The sequence below is a fragment of the Babylonia areolata genome, chromosome 7 (genome assembly GCF_041734735.1).
Source record: "Babylonia areolata isolate BAREFJ2019XMU chromosome 7, ASM4173473v1, whole genome shotgun sequence".
Taxonomy (NCBI): domain Eukaryota; kingdom Metazoa; phylum Mollusca; class Gastropoda; order Neogastropoda; family Buccinidae; genus Babylonia; species Babylonia areolata.
Genome location: NC_134882.1, coordinates 24,288,446 through 24,307,642, shown reverse-complemented (window position 1 = coordinate 24,307,642; position 19,197 = coordinate 24,288,446). Strand labels below are relative to the sequence as shown.

The window sequence follows — 19,197 nt, the reverse complement described above, 5'->3', positions numbered from 1 at the left end:
CGCTGCAACTTGGCGCACTCGTTGTGACACTAGCAGCACGCGCCATTTGTTTGACGGTCAACTGAGATTTCCACCTAGGAGTCTGGGAGTTGATATTTCTCAAATGCTCTTTCAGAGAGACGTTCAGAGTATTACTCTGAAGCGTTCTTTTGACCTCCTGTGGTGAGCTCTTCCCTTGATTTGCAGCTCTGCCATAGAAGGCCTTTGGGCAGCGATGGTTTGGCATGCGCGCCACGTGTCCAGCCCGCAGCGAAGCTTTGGGATGCTCATCAGGATGGTGAAGATGCTGGGAAGGGTAGGCTTTTTTGCGGAGTTCAACTCTGTGTGTGGGGTCCTGGTCTTTGCAGACTTGTAATGTTGCAGTACGCTTCGTCGAGCCTATATGTTGTGTGTCGGAAGTGCGTTTCGCAGCTTTCTCTTGGTATGTCGTTGGTACACTGTCCAAGTTTCGCAGCAGTACAGTAGTGTGGGGAGAACTACTGCTCTGTAGACCTTTAGCTTGGTCTCAAGACTATGCCTCTTCTGTTCCAGACATTTGCATTGAGTCTACCAAAAGTTGCACTTGCTCTTGCAATCCTGACGTTCACTTCATCGTCGATGGTCGCATTTCGTGACAGTGTGCTGCCAAGGTATGTGACCGCTCCACCGCACTGAGTCTCTGACCGTTGACTGTGATGTTGGGCTCAACGTAGGGTTTCCCTGGGGCTGGCTGATGGAGAACTTCAGTTTTCCTCATGCTGATGGTAAGGGCCGAAGTTCCTGCTGGCAGTGGCAAACTTGTCGACGCTGAGTTGCATGTCAGCTTCAGATCCAGCGTTGAGGGCACAGTCATCAGCAAACAAAAAGTTTCTGATGATGTCTGTCATGACCTTCGTTTTTGCTTGAAGCCTTCTGAGGTTAAACAGCTTGCCATCTGTTCGGTACTTTAGGCCGATTCCAACATCGCCATCTCTGAAGGCATCAGTAAGCATTGCAGAGAACATGAGGCTGAACAGCGTTGGAGCCAGGATGCAGCCTTGCTTGACACCATTTGTGACAGCAAAAGGAGCAGATGTTTCGCCATTGTCCTGGACTCGAGCCTGCATGCCTTCATGGAATTGGCTTGACCCAAGGAAATAAATTTCCGAGGGCATCCGTACTTGGCCATGATCTTCCACAGTCCCTCTCTACTCACGGTTGTCGAAGGCCTTAGTGAGGTCGACATAGGTGGAGAACAGATCAGCATTTTGCTCCTGACATTTCTCTTGCAGCTGCCTTGCAGCAAACACCATGTCGGTGGTTCCTCGCTCTTTCCGGAATCCACACTGGCTCTCAGGCAAATGACCTTGGTCAAGGTGTGCTGTGAGGCGGTTTAGTAGGATCCTGGCAAGTATCTTGCCTGCGATGGAGAGCAAGGAAATGCCCCGATGGTTATCACAGGCTTGCCGGTTCCCCTTTCGCTTGTACAAGTGAATGATAGATGCATCTTTGAAATCCTGGGGGATCGTCTCTTCTTTCCACATGAGTGAGTACAGCTGATGAAGCTTCTCAGTCAGCACAGTGCCTCCATCCTTGTAGACCTCTGCTGGTATGGAGTCTGAACCAGGTGCTTTGCCACTGGATAGCAGACGGATTGCTTTCTGGGTCTCAAGAAGTGTTGGTGGATCGTCCAGTGCTTCGTTGGTGGGGACTTGTGGGAGACGTCTATGGCTTCATCATTTATGGAGGAAAGGGCGATTTAAGACACTGTTGAAGTGCTCAGCCCATCGTTCGAGAATGTTCTCCTTCTCGGTGATCAAGGTATTCCCATCTGCACTGAGGAGGGGGATGATCCTGAGGATGTGGGGCCGTAGACTTCTTTTAAGGCATCATAGAACCTCTTCATATCGTGCCTGTCAGCATATCCCTGGATCTCATCAGCTTTGTCACTCAGCCACTTATCCTGCATCTGGCGTAACTTTTGCTGAACAGTCCTGCGGATGGCATTGTACGCATCCTTTTTTGATGTGGACTTTGGGTTGCTCAGGTGGGCTTGATGCAGACGGCGTTTCTCATCCAGAAGCTGCTTGATTTCATCACAGTTTTCATCAAACCAGTCTTTGTGCTTTCTGGTCATGGGTCCCAGGGTCTCTGAAGCTGTACTATTGATCAGCTCACGCAGGGTCCTCCAGTCAGACTCCACATTATGGTTGTCCAGAGAGGCGGATTCCAGACGATCTTCCAGCAGCTCCACAAAGGACTGTTTGATGTGATGTTTTTTCAGCTTAGCGATGTTGAGCCGTTTTGGAGCCTTCTGGCCTTGGGGGCGTCTCTTGGGCTGGATTCGAATATTCAGCTTCGAGACTACAAGGCGATGGTCTGTCCAACACTCGGCGCCGCACATGGTCTTTGTTACACGTACATCTTGCCTATCCCTTTTCCTGACGATGACATAATCGATGAGATGCCAATGCTTTGAGCGAGGGTGCATCCATGACGTCCTGTTACGGGTAGGGAGGCAGAAAACTGTGTTGGTTATCAGCAGTTCGTGCTCTGCACAGGTCTGAAGCAAAAGCAATCCATTTGGGTTGCAGTGGCCCACACCGTGCTTTCCAATCACTCCCATCCCAGGAGATGTTGAGTAGTATAAGGGATGGGGGTTCTATATGTAACGATTTAAGCGTCCATAAGGTCCAACAACGCCTTAAACCATTAAAAAAAAAACCCGCGCAATCGGCTTAAAAAGGTGTATGGAGAGCCAAATCACTAGATAAAAAAATGATGGTGGAGGGAGCCAAATGGTCATGGGGGTTCTATATGTAACGATTTAAGCGTCCATAAGGCCCAACAACCATAAAAAAAAACCCGTGCGATCGGCTTAAAAAGGTGTATGGAGAGCGAAACGATCCCCGCGCACGCGCGCGTGTGTGTGTGTGTGTGTGCTGGCAAGCTAGCGACCGCTCGGCGTGTGTGGGACGGGATCAATAGCTAGAGTGTGTCCCGCGCAGATCTTCCCGCCCGTTTGACCTAGTTAGCTTTTTGGATGGTTTACCATCTTGAATATCAAATAGATTTTTCTTTCGTTAAACAACTGAGTTTTGTGTTTCGATTTTATGTCTGTTTTCATTGCATTGAATTTTTCAACTTCAGCCAGAATGAGACCTAAATTCTTCATCGCTTATTTACCATCTTCTAATGCTTTGAAATAAGATCATTTACAGTGTTCAGTTTTGACTCGGCCAACACGGCAAATCTCGTTGTGCTTCATAGCTTGTGACATTAATTTTTTATGAATAAATTTACAAGTTAAACCAACCACACCAAGGAGACCCAGCTCCCACTTCTATTCCAATAGCTACGGGAGCAGCGGCGACACTCAACAGTAATCCAACACCCGTTGCCCCAAGGGCGATACTAAGAGTCGTCAGCGTTGTATCCACGGCTGTAGCGAATATTTACACCGCGTTTATATTTTTTATAAAATAAAGTTCTTTCATCACGCTCTTTTTCAAGGTTGTTTTTTATATTCGATATCTCTCGTAGGCGAAACTCCATTATTCTATAGTAATCATTTTTTTAAATGATGGTAACAGGATGAGGAGAGTAGCGCAGTCTTTTAAGCTGAAGAGGTCCGATGTGAATAAAGTCGAGAGATATTTTATCTAACGATGGACGTTTGATGACACCTTCGAGCGAGAATTCTATAGAGGGATCGGGTTGATCAGATGGGTCAACCACTGGAATTTTGATAGTAATTCTCAAGAGTTTATTTTTAAGATTTCCAGGCCATTTTATCTGCAACCCTTTTAAAACTTCTACAAAATCATCTGGCACCCCACTAAGGAGTATATCTAAAACGATAGTTGACCCCTGAATAGGCGGCTCAAAATCAAACTCTTTAATTAACCGCAGTGTACCAGTCTTTTTACCTCTCATACCAATAACATATCCAAAGTCGTTGCTGTTAACGACGATTAGATCTTTACGCGTATGATAGGAAGCCAACAGTTTACCACTATTTGTATTTTTTGTAGAGCGTGATTTCTTCCAATACTAACATAGGGTTGTTTTATTTCAAAATCTAAATCCCAGTTTATCCACCGGATAAGGTACCCACGATCATCGTCGGAAAGAACAAGATGATGTGGTTTGTTCACAACAACACCGTCAACGTTCACGTCTGCAAGTTCGCTGAATTTGTTGACACCACCATTACTCGTTATTTCTTTCTTTGTACGTTCCTTCAGAAAGTTGGAAGGCGTACAACTGATTTTCTTTTCCCGACACATCAAATCCATCTGTATCTCCGAGATCAACCAAACCGGAGCGTAGTGCAGGGTTTGATATGTGTTTCCTGGCCCTCCGGGGATCAACCATTTCTAATATTTATAGTATTTCTAATTATTCAAATTGGTGCAACGTAGTCTTCTAAAGGAAATATTTTGAGGAAGAAGGGGCTGCATCCAAAAACTCAGTTTTTTCTGTTTTGTGGCAATACCTTCAAGCGAGAATTCTATAGGGACTATCAAAAGGTATTTCAACATTGGTATAACATCTTGTTTTTCAATGGTGATTCTCAGGGGTTGATTTGCAAGATTTTTGGGCCATTTAATGTAAAACCCTTTAAAAACTTCTACAAAATCATCAGACTCTTCACCGAGAATTACATCATAATATTACGTAAACGGAAGCGCCAGAAACTATTTAGCTCATAAAAATCTATTCCTAATGCAGATTCAACCTCCTCCGAGTGTTTCTTAAGCACATAACACCTCTTCTGGTATATTACTAAATCTGCATTCAACGCTCTTAAATCAGCGGACATCCAGCCACTGTTTTTTATTCTATAATTATTATTTTCTTCTTCTTGGTAATGTAAGGTGATTCAATTTTAAAATCTATTATCCAGTTGTCGAGGGGTTTTTAGCTGCCATGTACCGTTTAAACGAACAAGTTGATAGGGCTCATCATTGACAACATCATCCTCACTCACGATATCACCAATTTTTACTTCTTTTCTTTTGTACGTTCCTTCAGAAAGCTGGAATGCGTACAACTGATTTTCTTTTCCCGGCACATCAAATCCCTCTGTATCTCCGAGATCAACTAAACTGAGCGTAGTGCAGGGTTCAATCATATCTTATATGTAATGTAATATTTAAATAATCAATAGAAACGGGATTATGATTTTCATCTACTATAGAAAGTGTTAAACGTGGTAAATCTCCGTGAGAATGTCTTTTGTATTGGGGTGATGTCGACGTGGTTGTTCGACCACCCCCGCATCTTTCATTTTCTACTCGGATTGATTGTAACAACGTAGAAGGCAATCCGTTATAGAAATTATCGGTGGTACTAATTTGAGAGAGGTGAATGTAAAGTGCTTTATGTATCGCGAGCCGCGGATGCCTGTTTCCTATCACCATTATTCCCGGCGCGATGAGTTTTTTGGGGAACCCCAGAGTATGTGCAAGACGCTCAGAAAGTTCAATCGATTTGGTGCTCTTTATTCTCAGATAGCCACTCGGAGCGTGCAAGTCTAACTCTGCACCGTGGGGGGTGAACACTTCTTTATTCAATTCACACACATTATAATAACCATCTGGGATTATTATCTTACGATCGGTAGTAAAGAAATTGTTTCCGAGCTCATCACTGATATTTTTCCAGTTGGGATAATAAGTTATTTCACGCAGCGCGATTTCTAGTCTTCCACTTTGATTAGGTATGCACCGCGGTAATTCGTCTTTTTGAATATCGGTTGTTATTATATACATAGCTATGAATAAGAAAATTTACAGCTTCAACAAGGACGCGTCCTATACAACCGGGTATAAAGAAAAAAGAATAAGTTATACGCGAGTGATCTACGTGAAACAGCGAATATTCTTTTACCGCCAAGTTTCCCGATGTTTTTCAGTCTTATGCGAACCACACTATGACTGGGGATATTCGCGTGATGAATGCAGCCTGGCTTGCATGGAGAAACAACCCGATAGTGTGGTGGCAGAATCAAATCAATTTTGTGGTATGGTGCGCGACCGCCGGGTGTGGAGTAACGGAAGAACATTTTCAAGCTTCTGATCCGTTTATTCGAGCCGTGTATAGGTTTCATTTTTACTATCAGATTCGAAGGTTATTAGACGAGTTAAAAATCCCGCTACCCACCGACCAAGCATTTAACATGTATAATAATCCGTTTGATAAAGCAGTTTATCAGCGTTTGTGTGCCGAATTTGGGCAGAGGGATTGGAGACAGAAAATAGAAAAGCATGGCTTTGGTTTGGGAGAATTTATTCAGGCTGAGACCCCCGGTGGGGCTGCACGACAGGCAATGAGAAACAGAGGAGAGGGACCTGTGTTCTTTAGCCCCCACGATAAAATCAGACATACGGTGGACATCACCCGGGCTTGGACAACATTTATTCCTGATAAGGGGTTGGGTTTTACACATGCGGGGATAGTTCGTCTCAACGATAGCATTCGCACTTATGTGTGGGCTCTAATAGGGTCACAAGCGCAAACGCGCACGAGTATAACAACAAAAGGAACTGGATTTGATGCGCAAAAACAATTTTTAGGCAATGTTGAAGATGCGATTAATGCCCCCGAAAACCTACAAACGGCGATAAAAAAATACCAGGACGTTCTCCAGTACGCGAGATCCGAAGTAAACTTTGCATTTGGTGTTGGCCTTTATATGGCCCCATCTGATATGGCATTGAAGGTTGGTACACACATTAATTATAATAATAAAATTGTCATTGCGACAGAAGAACAGAATATTGGTGTTAATGATGGATTAAACGAACCACCTACCCAGAGTGTTTCACCCCAGAGTGTTCCACCTACCCAAAGTGTTCCACCAAATGTACATGCATACTATTTTGTTGCCCCATCAGGAAAAGCTCTTCAATGGTCTAGAGGTCGCTGGGCTCTTGTGCCACCTTCTGATGCAGACTTGGCAATGCTTGATGCGAGTAATACGGTGCTCGATTATAAATCACACAAGCCTTTGACAACACCGAGGACAGGAGCGGGTGAAACGAGAGTTTTGTTAGGCATTCGAGGGTGGTTCACTCTTACCTATAGAAATAAAAAATTAATACAAACATCTCAACCAGGATTTGCAATAGCTACCGGTGCTGGTAATAGACCCTTTCTGTATGGTGCAGGTTCTTCGGATAACAAATTTAAACTCAAACCAGCGAAAGTATCGTACGAAGAAGAGCCAACAACTCACAAAGACTATAAAGTCGCTCTTACTTTAGGATTGATAGGTCTAGGTGGTATTTACTTTCTCTTCTTTAAATAATCAAACAGGAGGAGGCCAGCACTGAGCACGAGTGCCCACAGGTTGTTGGCTAACCACCCAACCGCTTTACCCAACGTGCTTAATAACCACGAAACAATAGCCCCAATGACTCCTGGGAGGGCATCAATCGCCTTTAAACCTAATTTTTTAAGTAATTCTCCCAAATCTTTAAGTCTTTTTCTTATCCAGTTGTCATCTTTTTTACCCGACGGCAGCGCCCGTGGAGTGCCCCCTCCACCCGTGACGGCCAAAACGATAGTGCTGATAATCATACCAAAGGCAGTAAGAATGGAAACGATAGTAATGCCTTGTTCTCTAAAAAGCGTTCGAATACGTTCTGCTAGTGTTGTGTCCTCCTCAAGAATTCTGTGTATCGTTTCACGCATTCTGCTGATTTGAGATCGCAGTGCTTCTTTGTGTGTTGATATCGCTTCTAGTCGTGCAGCACGCTCGATGTTTAGATCGTCTAATTGTAAACGCAAGGGTTTGATTTCGCTTTCATCTTTATCAGCTAGTTCCGCAGACTGAATTCTTATTTTTAAAGTTGACATTTCTTCATCCAGGTGAGAGAGTTTTGAGAGGTTGTCAGAAAGATTACCGCGCTGTCTTTGCATGGCTTTGTCTAAACCTTTGAGTTCACGAATATAACCACCCAGTTCATCGGTGCCATCCAGGGGAGGATCATCTATAGTTTTAAGTACTTCATCGATTGTATTTGGTGAGAAATCATCCATCTCAATTTCTTCGCCCAGTTTGGCTTCAACCTTTTTGAGAGCCGCGACCGTTTGGGGTTTTAAGTTTTTCCTCCTCCAGTCTACAAAACCAAGTTCCTCGCGAATAATATTTGCTCCACCAGGTTTTCCCACTAGTGTTGAAAGTGCTAGGGGTTGTTTCGTGCGGACGTTAATGATATTAAAATCTGGATTATTTTTTAATCGTAGTGAACCTCTACTATCAAGTTCAAAATTGGCATAATTTCACCCAACATCGGGCTCTTGTCCAAATGCATCATAGTAATCATCAACCGCGCTCTTTAATAATTCTGTTTGCAAGGAACCAGATTCTATTATTGACTCACCACCTTCTGCGAACCCTTCCGCCATCTCACCACCTTCTGCGAACCCTTCCGCCATATTAAACTTATAATATAAAGTTATATCCTTATATCTATATAAAACAAAAAATGAATGGAAGAAAGCTTAATCCAATGAGAAGTTTGCGGGAGCCGCGGGGGATAAAGGGCGTGCGGCAGACTGTCGTGATTACTAACAATCCGTCAACTATCGATCAGAATCAACAACTTCTTGTACGCTTTCCTAATTTAGGTGTTGACGATGTGATCGTTCCGGGGAGTGTTCGACTAGCATTCAAAATTTCTTTGACTTCTACAACAGATGCGAACAGAACACTCGTTGATAATATTGGTAGAGCCATAGTACGTAAAACAACCATTCGCATTTCCGGTAATGAAATCATGAGCGTTGAAGATAGTGATGTATTTTATACTTATGGAGATCTTTGGCGAACTCGACAAGAACGAAGAAACGCCGTTTATCAAGGTATTGACTTAAGTACACACCGTAATGTGACACGATTGCGTATTAACGCGGATAATAAAGATAACACTATCGCTAGAGATGTCGCCATTGCGGAGGCTTATGGTAATCGATTTTGTATTCCGCTTGATTTCGAATTGCTAGAATCTCATGCACCATTTTATCAGAGTGCTCTCGGCATCGCCTGGAGTATGAACTTACCTTTAACGCTTATAACAAGGTTATCCGCAGCACAGACCCGGATGTATCCTATACGATAGAAGGGATTAGTCTCGAGTTTGAGAAAGTCACACAACCCGAACTTGCGAGACAGATAGCCGGTTATTATTCGGGTAGGCTCGCTATTTTATATGATAGAATACTACGACATCGTAAAATTCCTCTGGACAAATCTGACACACTCTGGAATATTAATCTCAACGTGCCGGCAAAAAGTATGAAGGGGGTACTGCTGTTGTTTGATAAGTATTACAATCCTAAGATCAATAAGGTTGAAGTGACGATCGAAGGTGTGCCCAATCAACTGTTTAGTCAAGGTATGCGTTCCTATCAACAATGGGATGAAATCAGAAAGTTTTTCGGAACGCAAAAACGCGACCCCGAAGTAGACAAAGTGGTAAAAGATTTAGAACTAGCGGATGTCACAATCGGTGAATATTTCACGAATAATTATGCTCTTTGGTTGGATATGCGCACCACAGATGATAATTCTCTTCACGGGAGTGGACGTCGTATCGAAAATGCATCTGAAGGCATTACGATTCAGATTCAGAAAAAAGCTGAAACGGCAGAACCGCTAAATGCGTATGTATTTGTAATTATGGATGGACAATTAAATATAGAAGATGGAAGATTTGTCGAGGCTGTTTACTAAAGAAGCACATTCCGCAATTATTTGCGGGCAAACTGGGTGTGGTAAGACCGAATTTATTTTAGATTTATTACAAACGACATATCGTGGTGTGTTCGAGAATATTGTAATTCTATGCCCTACTCTCGAATAAAATAAAGCCTATCGATCCCGAGTGTGGGCAAGAAAGGACCACGGGGTATACACCGTTAATCCCGGTGATAAACTTCACGAATGGCTTGGGCTGTTTTTTGAAATATTTGCCGGGGAGCCAACGTTGTACATCATCGATGACTGTAGTGACTTAAAGGCTCTTACTCAAAAGAAGCAAATGTTGAGTAAACTCGCATTTTCTGGAAGACACGCGAAACAGTCTGTGTGGGTGTTGACTCAGAAATACAACTCGGTTCTTACTGACCTTCGCGAACAAACAAAATGGGTGGCTTTATTTCACTGTAAGGATAGGGACTCGTTTGATGAGTGTTTAAGAGAAAACGATGTCATTCCAACACAAAATGAACGTAAAGAGGTTAGGAAATCATTGGCAAATACCAAACACTCCAAGTTGATATTAAAAACTGATCAACCAGTTGCATATAAAATTTGCTAGTAATAATCAACAATGCTTAACAATTTCTTAACACTGCTTAACAGTTCCTTAGCACTGGTTAACAATTTCTTAACACTTTTAGTCGTTGGATTTGTAGTTTTTCATTATTTTAAACTTAAAAGGAGGTATATAGAATATAAGAAGATGGACCAATTACTATCCGAGGATCCCAAACGCGACAGGCTTATGGCGGTGGTCTCAGCCGGTGGAGCAAAAGAATATTTAGGGAAAGAGTTTAGTGTTGATAAAATCGAAGCGATGAAAGATCCGGATATAGACAAGCTTTATACGAGATACGAAGCGAGTTTAGGATCGATGATTACAAAATCACTCGGTAATACAATTATACAACTGTATACCAGAGCAGTTTGTATGTATCTCCCAATTGATGACCAAACAAAATTAAATAGTGATCTCGAGCAAGATCCATTCCTGGGACATGCGCTTAACAGCTTTACTTGCGAACTATATCACAGATTTGGCATGTTCTTAGCTCCGCTCACCACAGCTGTAACTACTGTTAAACATTGTCAATTTAATAAATATAATGGAGGAAGTAACGAAACCAAAGAATCAGAAGAAAGTTGAAGTGGGTCGAAAAGGTGCTGCTGCTAGAAAAGCAAAACATGAAGAACTTCTCGAAAAACTTCGAAAAGCGAAAGAACAACAACAACAACAACAACAAGAACCATCATCGAGGGGACCAGATCACGTTTTTATCAATCCCTTGTACATTGCTGCTGCTGCTACGATGATAATAGGTTGTGGTGTTTACATATATTTTAATCGGTCGAAAAAACCAGTACAACCACCACAACCTGTGGTAACAAAACCCAACCCATTTATTATGTTTTGAACATTAATTTGAACACTATTTATAAACAACAAACAATGGCAACGCCAACTATAAACGGTAAAGAAATTGCAAACACTGTATACCACGCGGTTGTGGTCAGCGCATTGGCCGCTGGTTACTCGAGATTGATAAAATTAATATTTACGAAAGCCCCGACACCTAGACTGGCTTTCAACCTCGAAGATATCGGGATGGTCACTTTGGATATAGCCCTCGCTATGGCTACGAAGGATATGTTGGAAAAACAAGGTATTCTCCCACATGATATTTTGAAGTAATAATAATATCATCATTATAGTATGGCATCAGTAGCGTTACTTGTTGGTGGGGCAATAGTAAACGCTTTAGCATTTACCGGAAGTAATTTTTTATTTAGTAAACTGGGGTCTTCAGACGCGTTAGAAGAACAGAAACGACACAACAAAGCGCAAGAACAACTTCAGGCAGCGACCGCAGAATGGCAGAAAGAGAGGATTCAACGTTTAGATTATATAAATGAAAAACTAAGACAACAACAACATGCTGTGAACACGTTTAAGGCTATGCAAGAATATTATAAAGTGATGGGGGAGCCACTACCCCCTCTTTCTCATAAACCCCAACTTTCAGATTTTTATACACTCTCAGAGGGACAAAAAGATCGAGAATACGTATTTATTATCATGACCATGGTCATTTTTGGTTTTGCGATTTCAAAATATTAAACATTTACTTTCTTCAATAAAATGGAAAAGATCTATTACAGCCCAAGCTGTTATTGGAAGGGTTATTCGGCGATTAAAAAACTCGCGAAAGCAGCCAAGGTGTCTGAGGATGAGGCTAGAAAATGGTTACAAAAACAAGCTATATGGCAAATTTATCTACCCCCTCCAAAGTATATTCCGAGAGCAAAATTTGATATTACTGTCCCAAATGAGGTTCATCAGGCTGACCTTTTATTTTTACCCTATGACAGAATCGGGCGTAAGACGTATAAGTATGCGCTGACTGTCGTTGATGTTGCGAGTCGATATAAAGAAGCCGAACCCCTAACAACGAAAGACAGCGTCGAAGTGGCGGCCGCTTTTTTACGTATTTACGACCGTAGCCCATTGAAGTTGCCCTAAACTTCTTCAGGTAGATCCTGGCCGAGAGTTTATGGGTGCCGTGAACAAAATTTTTTAAAAAGTAAGGCGTGGAAAGACACACAGAAGCCAGGCTATTGTAGAAAGATTTAATCGTACGCTGGCAGAACGATTGTTTAGTCATCAATATGTGGCTGAAATGAAATCGCCGAATAGATCAACAGAATGGGTCACTAGATTACCGGCTGTTGTGGCTGCATTGAATAATGAGGTGACGAGACTTATAGGTAAGAAACCGTCGGTTGCAACCAAGGCCAAATCGGTAGAAGCCGAATCCTCTGCACCGACTAAAGATGATAAAGGAGAGTTACCGCGTGATGCGCAAGTTCGGTACTTGTATGAGCCCGGTGAGCTCGAGGGTGGAGCTCGCAAATGAGCAACGGATCCCGTTTGGTCTCTTAAAGTTTATAATATTAAGCGTATGATGCCCGGCGATCCTATTCTTTATTATTTACAAAATGGCCCATCCAGAGGGTTTGTACACGAAGAGCTTATGGTTGTTCCTCACGATACAGAAATACCATAGTGCCCGTAGGCGTAAGATGTAATACCATCATCTAGCCAATAGCGTTTGGAATCGTACGGTGAGAGTGATGTCTTCATTTGCTTGATCGTGTACATCTTGTGCTTATACGATCTGAACGTTCTCATACAATTAGTAAATTGAACAGATCGATCAATACACTCCTTATACATATCGGGTTCAATTTCATCCTTCACCACACATTTTTTTATGCCCTTGGCTTTCTTGATAACTGATCCATCATCCGCTACAACCGAATACATCTTCGAGCGCAAGCCGCAGAATTGTCGGATCGGTTTACATCCGAGCTCACTTTTCATGTATCCTGGCACTTTCTCTATCGATTTATCGTACAATCGATGATCTTTTGGAAAATTACTGCGGTCATGTACATTATCATCCATACCAGCAATAAAATCCTCACATTCTACGTGGAGAATGAATGAATCGGTATCAGTATATAACAACCTGCATCCATATTTTTTCTTGCAGTGGTTGTAATACAAATCATACATGAGATACTTTGATAGGTCGAGAATGGCCATCCCGATATAGATAGGTTTATTGAGCACAAGCTTATTTTTTTTGTAGTGAATCGCTAAAAGTTTCTCGTTGATGATCATATGATCGACATAAGCCGGTTTGTTTATTAGTTTGCGTGCCTTGTCCTCTTCATCTAACTTGAATAATTTGATATTCGTTCTCATTCTGATATTTTCCATAGTTTTACCAAATACCGAGTTGTTCATTAATTGATACAGATCTTTATTGGCATCGTTAGTAGCGGCTTGTCTCAGTTTGGTGTTCATCAATATATAGGGCGCCATCCAGGGACTTTGATTAAACTTTAACACTTTTGTGATTTTAGTTACTTTCATGCCAAGTTGCGTGTATAGCTTGAGATTTCTATAGTGAACGACATAACCAACCTTATTCCATAGATTCGGAACTAATTTTCTCGTTTCTTTTCCGCGCATCTCGAGTTTTTCACGAAGGCGTCGTTGATAGGGTGAGAGGTTTTCGAGTTTTATTTCTATTTTCTCAGGAGCTAGGGGATAATCGTTATGTTCGTCGTGTAATTCCTTAGGGTACTCGATATCACACTCCACAATATATCCCGTCTCATCATCGTCGGGGTGATTTAGAATCTTTTCGAGATTGGCATCGTTATCCCAGATAAATCCACCCGTGGGTAAAGCTTGTAACATCGCCCAACCATACAAGTTGTTCGCGTCGAGATACATGATATACGAATCCGTTTTTTCAGGCCTGTAATCTTTCATATACTTGTTATTAGCCTCCGCGTATCTTCTTACAGTCATACTGATTCCACCGCGTATTCCCGCCTCTATCATGTTATATTGTTCGATATCCGTCAACAGTTCGAGTTCTATTCCTGTACTCTTGAGTAAAGCATCCCAAGACATTCCGGGAAGCGTGTAATAATGAACAGGATCGAGATTATGAGTTCGCAAACACGTATTTCTAAAATTCTGGAACACATCGGCAAGTAACAGCACATCAGTGACTAAGTACAGATCGTTATAATCACCTAGATTCTTACATTTAAACTTCTTCCACACATTCAAGGCATGCTTGTGGTCACGTTCTGATATATCCGTGTTGTTAAGTTTACTAAAGAAATGACTTTTCTTTGGTAGTTTTGTATCTTCGTATTTACTCCAATCGGTAATATATTCGTACGGAAAGACTCCTTTTCTCGTAACGAGCTTGAACTCCTCCTCATCTGTGAAATGTTCGCGCGTTAAAAACTTCTTATCATCCGGAAGGTTCTTTGCAAGCTGGTCGAGACTCGAACTCAAGAATGCGAAACTATCTAAAAACTTCAACCTTCCCCAACTGAATGTGATGTACTTCTCTTTATTATTCGCGATACACGTAATTCTACCACCACCTTTGTTCGCGAGCTCCGAAATGATCGCGTGAGAGTCGTAACCTTTGAGGTTGTGAAATAATATCGACAACACAAATTCGTCGGGTTTTATTCTCAATTTAAGATTACACGATGCATGCGCGGCACCTCTATAGTTCCCTGTGATATGGTCATGATCTCTTACTTTATCATTTGTGAGTAGTTTCCCTCTACATATCCAACAAACTCGTTCGTTTTCAAACGATTCGTTATCTTTTTTGGTCATCTTTATTGGAACTGGTTTTTTCAATTCCTTGACAGTATGATAATATATTATTCGAAGTTTTTCGAGAAAATGACTGACCGCATTCTCACCACGAAATAGTTGCGGTTTGTACGCCCTTCCATCAGACCTAACATGCACAAACCCGTATGACGAGATGATGTGTTCGCTTTCTTTGATGGTCTTATTCGAATCGGAATCGTCTTTTATTTCTTTACAAATCGCCTCAAAATCAGCATATATCACATCACTAACTTGCATTTGATTTTGAAAATTGGTAAATTTGATCATTTTTGTCTTCTCCGATGGCATCTCAACGCGAGAATAGTTCTTGTGGTTGATCTGCGCGCATCGCTTAATATGTTCTTCTAAAAGTTCTGATGATGTTGTACCTGTCAAGCAATACTCACAAAAGTACATTGCTGCTTTGTGTTTGTTTGTATTACTAAGTAGTCTGTTAAAGTTCTTAATATAAGTATAATGTTGTCCACCATTTTCATTTTCTATAATAAGAAGTTTAATACGCTCCATGTTGGCGGGTTGTTTTGATATTCTTGCACGTTCAATCGTTTTATTTTTTAAATAGTATACATTAATAGCAATATTATTTTGAGTCTCAATCTTTGTAATTTGTTTTATAGGTGTAGGAAAGTCAATATTTTCAAAATTTAACCCATCATCAGAAGGATAGGCAGAAGTTAAATTAGAATTCGTTTTTGTTGGAAACTTGTGTGCACGTAAACAATGTCTTATACATTGATCATCTTTATTTTTAATATTAATCACAGCTCTTTTATTTTTTAACCACTGTGGTGATTCAATAAAGGATCCTGGAGATGTAATAGAAACTCTATTCACCCATAAACTAAAGATTCTTTTAATGAACCATCCTGAACCTTCATTTGTAAAATTTTCTATTTTTAACAAAATATGTTTTATTTGTTTTTCAATATCTTGATCATCAACAACATCAATAATACTTTGATATTCCGATCGAAATACAGCTACAGTAGTATCATAATTTTTAATTTGACCAAACTCCACCGTTAAAACAATATTTTGTTTGGTCAGTGGAATAGCTTTTTGGTTAATAGTGTCCACTTTACTCATCATAAACGAAAGCGGATCTATTTCATTTGGAAGAGCCGCAAGTTTATAATTTTTAATAATACTACCAAACTCCTCCGTGGATTCAGCTTTATGTTGTAGTTTACGTATATTTTTAATAAGTTCATCTTTTTTCATTCTACTAAAACCACGAATTTTGAGCTTTCGTGCAATATCTTTAAGCGTAGCATTGGTCTCCCCCTCCAAAGCATCAAACCCCAGTGCTTTAATCAACTCAGTTTTATTCATAGATTCATGATTAGGAATCTCTTTTTTAGAAGCAAGATCACGGTAATACTTTTCAGAATACCGTTGCGTCATTTTTACTCTCAATATGTTCTATATATAATCTTTTTTCTAATAGGATTTCACAAGCTGATCAATCTCTGAATCCAATGATAACTCCACCAAAGGGTGGAATATACCCTCTAGAATAGGCTTCAAAAGGGTCAATTTCATCATCAGAAGCATAATCCTCATCCTCAGAGTCGCTTGAATGTTCTCCACAATCGGGTATAGGATCAATCTTTTTCTCCACGGGAGGAGGCATCTCTTTTTTATACTTACATGTACAACAAATAGCATACTTAGTGCGTACATAAAGGTTGCATTTTAAACAAAGTACTGGAAGTGGCATTCCTTTTCTATGGCATTTAATATGATCTTTGCAATAGAGTCCCATGCAAGGTCGGCCGCATACTCCACTTGTTTTAACTTTGGGGTACTCGCAAATGTTACGCGGAAAAGGCATTTTTTCTATATTACAATATAATGTATTTCTCTAAAAGGGTGATCGCAAGCCGTGCGCACGGGCGGGAAGATCTGCGCGCGACCACACTCTTAGCTATTGATCCCGTCCCACACACGCCGAGCGGTCGCTAGCTTGCCAGCACACACACACACACACGCGCGCGCGCGCGGGGATCGTTTCGCTCTCCATACACCTTTTTAAGCCGATCGCACGGTTTTTTTTTTATGGTTGTTGGGCCTTATGGACGCTTAAATCGTTACATATAGAACCCCCATGACCATTTGGCTCCCTCCACCATCATTTTTTTATCTAGTGATTTGGCTCTCCATACACCTTTTTAAGCCGATTGCGCGGGGTTTTTTTTTTATGGTTTAAGGCGTTGTTGGACCTTATGGACGCTTAAATCGTTACATATAGAACCCCCATCCCTTATACTACTTGTAGTCAGAGCCAACCCTAGCATTGAAGTCCCCAAGAATGATGAGCTTGTCTGCTTTAGGGATAGCAGCAATGACAGAGTGAAGGTCCTCGTAGAACTTCGCCTTCACTTCATCCGGGTTGGTCATGGTTGGGGCGTAGGCACTGACAATGGTGAGGTGCTTCTGGCCAGATGCCAGTGGGAGTTTCATGGTCATAAGCCTATCGTTGACTCCCTTTGGGATTCCAGCTAGCTTGCTGACAAGTGCTGTTTTTACTGCAAAACCAACGCCAGCCTCACGTCGCTCTTCGCTTCCTCGTCCACTCCAGAAGAAGGTGTAACCAGATCCCCGTTCACAGAGCTCGCCTTCGCCTGCAAGCCGAGTCTCACTCAAGACTGCGATGTCGATATTGTATCTGGCGAGTTCGGATGCAACTAGTGCTGTTCTCCTTTGGGGTCTGTCCGCGTTATCTCTGTCCAGGAGAGTCCTTATGTTCCAAGCACCAATGGTGAGAGGAACGATCCTTGTTTTTTTCTTTTCTTCTTCGTTTTTTTCGTTTCGACCGCTGATGTAGGGTCCCCGCCAGCCGCGGTATGCTGGCCAGGGTGATATGGAGCAGGCAATTTTTAGGGCACCTTTTCTAGCCCCTTCCTCATGCCAGGGAGGTGAGCAGTGCATTCCTAAAGAGGGCTGCTCAGGCGCTCAGACGGCTGCTGAGCTCCATCGCTGCTCCTGTCGACGAAGAACGACCCTATGGCCTGAGCCGCCTGTGTGCAGGTCTGCGGCTGCAACTGCCAGTGTACCCACACCTGTCGTTTCGTCGCTCGCCTGTCGCCACAGGACTTGGGGGTGATGAAATGATGAAGGATGAAAGGTCATTTAGGATGACTGATGACTTGCGCGATGAGTTTTTTTAAAGTGAAGAGGAGTTGCGCAACGTCGACCTCACTCTCTCGTCCGGGTCCACCAATTTCCAGTGGCAAGACTAAGTCGAGACGACTGGAGGATGAGCACGGATGCAGTGGATGACCAAGATATCCTTTCGGTGTCTCATCTTGCTCTCTGCACTCCACAGTGCGTTGCTGTAACCGCCTTCCTCTCCGTTGAACCGATAGGTTTCTTCCGCAGATTCTGCCGGATCCAGACTTCGCATACATGGGTAGACACACCCCGGGGGCCAACTGCGTGTGGCATGCACACAGCACGGTGGAGCTAGATGGCCGTCAGTAGCTCTCCTGAGCCGACGCCCTTTTATGGATCTCCATAAGGGTGTCTAGCTACCCGCCTCACCAGTCCCAGAAGGGAGTGGTGGGAGTGCCGGTTTAGTCGTCGGCAACCCGACCCTGAACAGGTTGTACTGGATTACAGGTTACCAGTAGCAGATCTAATGACCTGACCTGACAGTACAGAAAGGACCATTCTACCAAACTTGGAGCAGCTGAGAAAATGTTAAATTTTACCATGGACACAAGAGCCAGGGTAAGTACTTAAAGACTCAAAATGTTCACACATATAAGTCAAAATTTTTGCCCAATGTATACCACCCTTAATCCCTTAACTGCTGTTGATGAGCATGCTCCTCAGCGAAGGGCTGTTGTCTCACTGATATAAGGCAGAGCTTACAGGACAGGAAGTCAGTGAAGGGCTGTTGCCTCACTGATATAAGGCAGAGCTTACAGGACAGGAAGTCAGTGAAGGGCTGTTGCCTCACTGATATAAGACAGCTTACAGGACAGGATGTCAGTGAAGGGCTGATGCCTCCCTGATATAAGACAGAGCTTACAAGCCAGGGTGTCAGACACTATTCTGAATTTGGAATTCTACCTCTGGGATTGCATTACTTGTTGTTTTTTTTGCCCCATCCTCTGCACCGTTTCAGTGGCATTACTCCCACACCACTCATTTAGATTCTCCCATACACGGCCACACCCGGGTTCATCTGTCAAAGTTCCATCGTCGGCAGTCCACAGGG

General features: G+C 42.4%; 1 protein-coding gene across 2 annotated transcripts in view; it reads right to left on the bottom strand.

The window, feature by feature from the left end:
- Nucleotides 1-19,197, bottom strand: part of LOC143283911 (scavenger receptor class B member 1-like) — a 231,628-nt gene that overhangs the window by 56,407 nt on the left and 156,024 nt on the right. The window lies entirely within an intron of this gene.